The sequence below is a fragment of the Meles meles genome, chromosome 14 (assembly GCF_922984935.1).
Source record: "Meles meles chromosome 14, mMelMel3.1 paternal haplotype, whole genome shotgun sequence".
In the NCBI taxonomy this organism is placed as follows: domain Eukaryota; kingdom Metazoa; phylum Chordata; class Mammalia; order Carnivora; family Mustelidae; genus Meles; species Meles meles.
Window position 1 is genome coordinate 35,988,459 of NC_060079.1, and position 6,810 is coordinate 35,995,268.

Below are 6,810 nucleotides of genomic sequence, written 5' to 3' on the forward strand. Positions count from 1 at the left end.
CTAGTTCCTTAACACATACCTAAACTACATAAATATCACTCTATACTCTTCTGCGAGGTGTCGTTAGAAGAGTGTAGGATGAGAGACATTTGAGATTATGAGGATATGTTTCTTAATAATTATTTTAGTGCATGGCTGAGAGGTTGTATGAGGAAATTTTTGATACTAATGTAAGCAGTAATTCTTCATGATCTCCATGTTAAATTCATGATACTGTGTGTATAACACACAAAACTTTAGAGAGAGGTTTACCAATCTAGATAATTCTAATTAATATAGAAAACATGAGGGATTTAAAATAATGTTTTTTAATACTAGAAATTTTCTTAACAATTATTTACTTGAACGGCAAATAAATTCCATGTCCAGCCAGCAGTGTGAAAATATACAACTCTATAAAATATCTTACTGTTTTTAAAAAAGGTTTTGAGTACTAATATGAAGAAATCAAAAGTTCTAAGAGAGAAATAACTGTAAATGTTAACACAGGGTTAGAAGATGAATGATTAATGATAAAAACAAAGTGAAGAATTGGAAGCAACCAAGAAAACCTTAGAAAATTATAAGCAAAGAAGCAGTTGTCTTTTCAATATAATCTTAGAACATCCTGCCATGTGTATATATAAAGGGAAAATTTAAGTTGTATCAATGCTGTTATTCCCTATTTGAACTGTTCTACTACCTATTTTTTTAGAATGACACCCAACCATATATTTATCTTTAAAAGTTTTTTTTCCCCTTTTAGTCCGATTTAGATATGTAGCTATTTAGCCACCTATTTAATTTTATTTGGTTTTCACTTTTATCTTTAATTTGAAATTTTATATATATTTTATCTCTATTTTATTTGTGTGTAGAAAATACTTTAAAAAATCACTAATATGTAAAACACTAATTCAGATAATATAATAAAATCTATACATTACAGAGTTTTTGAATTTATAGATAATTGGTGATAGTACTTTTTACAATTCTAAATATTATTGCTGAATCAATAGTTTTTCTGGTCATATAAAAGAATAGCTCAAATAAAGCTACAAGCTATGATATAAAATGTTCTCATACTATATAAAAATATCAAGTATATATTTTGTGTAATTTTTAAAAAAGATTTTATTTATTTATTTGACAGAGAGAGATCACAAATAGAGAGGCAGGCAGAGGGAGAGGGGGAGAGAAGTTTCCCTGCTGAGCAGAGAGCCCCATCCAGGCTTTATCCAAAGACCCTGAGATCATGACCTGAGCTGAAGGCAGAGGCTTAACCCATTGAGCCACCCAGCCACCCCATATTAAGTGTAATTTTTATTGATATGTTGAGACAAGAGGAAAGAAAAGTAATGAAGATTTTCATTAGGATTTTTGTTTCTCAGACAAAACTCATTCCTTTCTGTTGCGGAACAGAAATATAAAATATTTATATATACATTTAGGTGTCTTCCCAAGTATTTTTAATAAAAATGACAAAAGAAGATTAAAAATGTTCATAGTATTAATATTCTACTCAAAATTTTTTTTAAGATTTTATTTATTTATTTGACAGACAGCGATCACAAGTAGGCAGAGAGGCAGGCAGAGAAAGAGGAGGAAGCAGGCTCCCTGCAGAGCAGAGAGCCGGATGCGGGGCTCGATCCCAGGACCCTGGGATCATGACCTGAGCTGAAGGCAGAGGCTTTATCCCACTGAGCCACCCAGGCTCCCCTCTACTCAAAATTTAATTGACAAAATTAACTTCTATTTATATGCTTTTAATTTTAATAATTGTGAAGAACATGTGAAATAATATTGTTTTGAGTTCTTTATCCTAATGTCAATTTTCTGTGCAGTGGTGGTGTATAATCAGTCAACAATATTTTGTAAAGTTATAAAAGGGATATCAATTCTTTCCCAGTTGTGTGGGTTTCCTCCTCCCCGACCCCCCCATTAGAGGGTTCAGATGGCATAGTCTCCAACATTAGTGGAAAGACTTCCTGAAGAAGAGAGATTCAAGTTTGTGTTGGTTATTATTGCTCTGCTTTCTTAAATAAAAGCTTGCTGTGATCCTTTGATGAAGTAAGATTTCTATTCAGCCAAAGGAAAAGAAAAAAAAAAAGTTTGGAGTCAGGGTGAGAAGAAGATTAAAACTGGAAGCTTCAAGGTCATTTTCTCCCGTGTACTTGTGGAAAGATTGACTGGTCGAGCATATTGTGTGTGCTTATTGATTATTATTTCATCTGGAGCTTATTTTCAGTTGATTTGTTCCAAATTTTTCTTCACTTTTCTTATAAATTGTCTATGTTAGCTGTTGTCTTTCACATTTGCTCGTTGAAGTTTTCTGCTTGTTTATTTTTTATAACTTCTTGAGATGTTTCTTATGTCCTGGATTTTCCTGCTTTTGGATTTACCTGGACTCTTAAAACAGTGAGTTTTCTGGGAAGACTTACTTGTGCTTCTCTTTACTGAAGCATATATATTTTTTTCTGTGTATCTAGGGAGCAATTGCAACACTTCAGTATTTGCTGAGCATCATAAGTAAGGCATTCGTCTTTACTCTTTTTATAACATTTAAGATGACAGCTAGTAAGGAATATGACATAAAATGTTCTTCTTTTAGAATTATGTTAGTTAAAATAACCTGTTACAAGTCAACGGGTACTCAGAATTCCTATTTATATAGTGCTTCTATTTCCAAACAGTTGTTACAGGCATTATTTTATTTCCTCATCATAATAACCATGCTAAGATGGTGGAGTTAGAAATGATCACATTGTGCTTAAAAGACAGGGAAACCCAGTCAGAAAACAATAGAAATGTCTTCCAAGACTAGCTGAGCAACTTAATGAAAAGGATTTGATAACAATATACATCTCTGCTTCCTAAAACTCTGATGTGGTTGCAGATGCTCTTAGAGACTCAGTAGCAATAACCAATTAAAGAATACTAAGTTTAAAAATTGTTCTAAAAATATATGTGATTTTAATCCCATTTAGAAGGTAGTTGAGAGTTGCTCTTTTTGAAAGAAAATTCCTCTTTAAGAAAACATTGACTAGAAATAGTAGAAATCATTTAAGAAGTATATACTTTTTGTGCCCAAGTTTTCGAGCTATTTGTGTAAAATGACCAAACATTAAATGGATCACTAAATGTAATTACTGATGAAATGAATAGATAGCTAGGTCTAGTGAAAGATTTTAATAAAGTATTTAATACACATTTGCTCAAAACTCAGTAAACCTATACAACATATTTGTCATAGTATTAATGTCTTTAAAATTCATTTTATTTATTAATTTTATTCTCTCCCCCATGGATTGTTTATTTCTCAGTTAAGTAACTTTTTTTTTTTTGAGTATAGTTGACACACAATTTTATATTATCTTCAGGTGTGAAACATAGTGATTCAACATCTCTATCCATTATGTGATGCTAACCACAAGCATAGCTATCCCCTGTCACCAGACAATGCTGTTATGATACCATTGACTATACTCCCTGTGCTTTTCTGATATTCCTATGACTATTCTTTCCATAACTGGAAGTCTGTATTTCCCTCTCCCTTTCCCTGCTTTTTTCCCATCCCCTACTTCTCCCATCTGGCAACCATAACATAAATTTGGTCTGAGGACTAAATGTCACTGATTTGTACCTTAGATCCTTGATTCTTTTTTTTTTTAAAGATTTTATTTATTTATTTTACAGATAGAGATCACAAGTAGGCAGAGAGGCAGGCAGAGAGAGAGGAGGAAGCATTATTTTGTTTTGTTTTGTTTGTTGCTGGGGTATTCATTTTAGACTCCATCCATGAGATTCTACACTATTTGTCTTTCTCTGTCTGACTTATTTTTCTTAGCCTAATGCCCTCAAGGTCTGTTCCTTTTGTTGCATGTGGTAAATTTTATTCTTCTTTATGGCTGAATAATAACTATTTAGCTCGCTAAATGCATGAATGAATAAAGAAAACATGGTGTATACACATACCATTGATCCATCAATGGATACTATACAGAAGTTGTTTCCATATTTTGGCTATTGTAGACAATGCCAATTATGTAAACAACAATGTAAAAATTTTGTTAGTTTGTTTTACAGAGTAGTTAACTTGGTTGGAATAAAATTACATATCTGTGTCTTCATGGTGGTTGGCAGGTCAAATGTCAGTTACCGTTATTGTTTTGCTTTTGTTTCCCTTAGCTGCAAGTTGTTTTGAACTGGACCCACTCATAGAGTTAGGATTCAGTTGGAAACTTTGGTCTTGATTAAAATTTGATGTTCTTTTTTAAATTTAAATATTTTATTTATTTATTTGACAGACAGAGATCACAAGTAGGCAGAGAAGCAGGCAGAGGGGGGGGGGAAGCAGGCTCCCCACTGAGCAGAGAGCCTGATGCAGGGCTCTATCCCAGGACCCTGAGATCATGACCTGAGCTGAAGGCAGGGGCTTAAACCCACTGAGCCACCCAGGCGCCCCGAATTTGATGTTCTTATGTGTCTCCCTACTTTCCAGCGTCCTACCTCATTTTTCAATAGTTACACTTCCCCATTCTCTGTTTTCTAGTTCTTCAGGCTAGAAACACTACAGTTTTCTATTAGAAATCTAGTCACTGCATGACGTCCTGTGACCATAGATTTCCCTCAGCTAAAGCCATAAAAATGGGAAACTTCCTCTAGGCTGGTCCCTTCTTTCAGTTCTCCACTTGCTGAAAAAATAAATGCCTGTGGGTTTTGTTTGTTTGTTTTCTTTTTCATCTTTTTTTTTTTTTTTAACTTTGCATGCTCTTCAAGTATTCTCCCACCCCCAGAGCTTATCTTCTCATTAGTGGAGAGCTCAGCCTGTTAGTTTATGCTGCCATAGTAGGAGTAAAATTATTTACATTTTAATTTTATATTTTCATTACCAAACAAATACATTTCCCTTCTTTTAGACTAAAGGCTATATATTTAAAACTATGATTATTATCTATGGTGCAATAGAATATAATTGGTTAACCCGCTTTCCAAACTAAATTCAGTAATTATTTGAAAATGTTTCATCTGTGATAAAGTTATTATTCATAAGGAATCCTCTTTTTTTTGTTTTTGTTTTGAGTTTTAAAGACAGATTTATTTATTTATTTATTTATTTGACAGGAGAGCATGAGTGAGAGAATAAGCAGGCGTAGCAGGAGAGGGAGAAGCAATTTCCCTACTGAGCAGGGAACCCAACATGGGACTCGATCCCACGACCCTAGGATCATGTGAGCTAAAGGCAGACGCTTAACCAACTGAGACACTCAGGAACCCCTAAAAGCCTTTTCGATTGAAGCTTTTTAGTAGAAATCAAATGTATGTCCTAGATTTAGGGAATACATTTAGAGATCTTTAAAAAAATAACATGATAAAAATCAGAGGCAAAAATCGCAATGGTATATTGGCCATAGTGATTACTGCCCTTTTCTTGGTAACTATTTCAATTTTCATTGAAGATGTATTCTTTTTTCATATAGCCTATGTGGTTTAGGAGAATGAAATTCTTCCTATGATCTAGGTCTAAGCTAGTCATCCTGATGTAATTTCATCAGGAATACTTATTAAATCTGAAAGGAGTACATGACCTAACTCAATCTGATAGAATTGTAAGAGATATATGCTGGAAAACTCTAGGGTTATATGATTACTACTTTCCTGGCCAAATGGTGTGCATCCAGACGTACAGTGGGTGTTACTACAGCTATTTGTTCACTATCAGAAACTATAACCATAGGATGAATCAGGGAACCCAGATGGCAGAGTAGAAGAGAGAAAGAAGTTGGATTCTCGGAAGTCTTATTGAACTCTTGACTCAAATATACATGGCACATTAGCATGTCCTCCTGGACCATTCTTTGTATATCGGGTAATATGTCTCTTTTATTGTTTCAAACAATTTTGGGTTTTGTTGTTGCTGTTGTAAATCACAATGTAATGTATTTTCATGGACACAAGCTTTCTTAGAAGATGAAGACAGTAATACTATCTTCTTTTATACTATATTTCTGTGTACTCACATGTTTTTCTGGAATATACAACAATTACCTTGATCATAAAAAGACAAATTATTTTATATTTGCTTATGTATTTGTTTCTCTCCCCTAACATAATTTTCATTTTTTATTTCTATATTACCTCAGCTAATTACATTCCCTAGTACATAGAGAGTGCCAATAAATATTCATCAAATGAACACATAAATTGAGAAAGGAAAAGAATCAGAGAAAACAGCAATTAGAATGTATGTTTTCTAGATGTGGTAAACTGAATTCTTGTTCACGAAGAGTCAGTTCCCCCTTCGTTGGAGGATTGCACACCAATGCCCCTTGAATTTAGTCTTAGCTATGTGACTTACTTTGGCCCACAAAGCATGTGAAGCATCATCTCTCAGTTCCAGGCAGAGCTTTTCATACCCCAAGTTTTCTTTGCTGTGATGGTTTTTCCTGGCCTCTGTGATCATGGCAGCATTTGTGCAGATGGGGTCACTATTCACCTGAGCCACTGAGTGATAAACATGAGCAGAGGTCCCCTTGCCAAGTTATGATGGACAGTTAAGATAATAATAAACTTGGTTGCATTAACCAATTATATTTTGGGCTGTTTGCTAACATAGTTAATGTCTAGGCTATCATGACAGAAACATGATAAAGCACCAAAACTGCCTGGTGAAACTCTGATGAAGGGTTACCTGAACACTAAGATATAGCTATTGGGCAGTGACCATGTTTATGCACAGTGCCTATTTTTATTAATCAAATGTTTAAAATAATAATGTGTACTGTTGTGCCATACAAACCATTTAATGTCAGTAATAACAGAAAATAACAT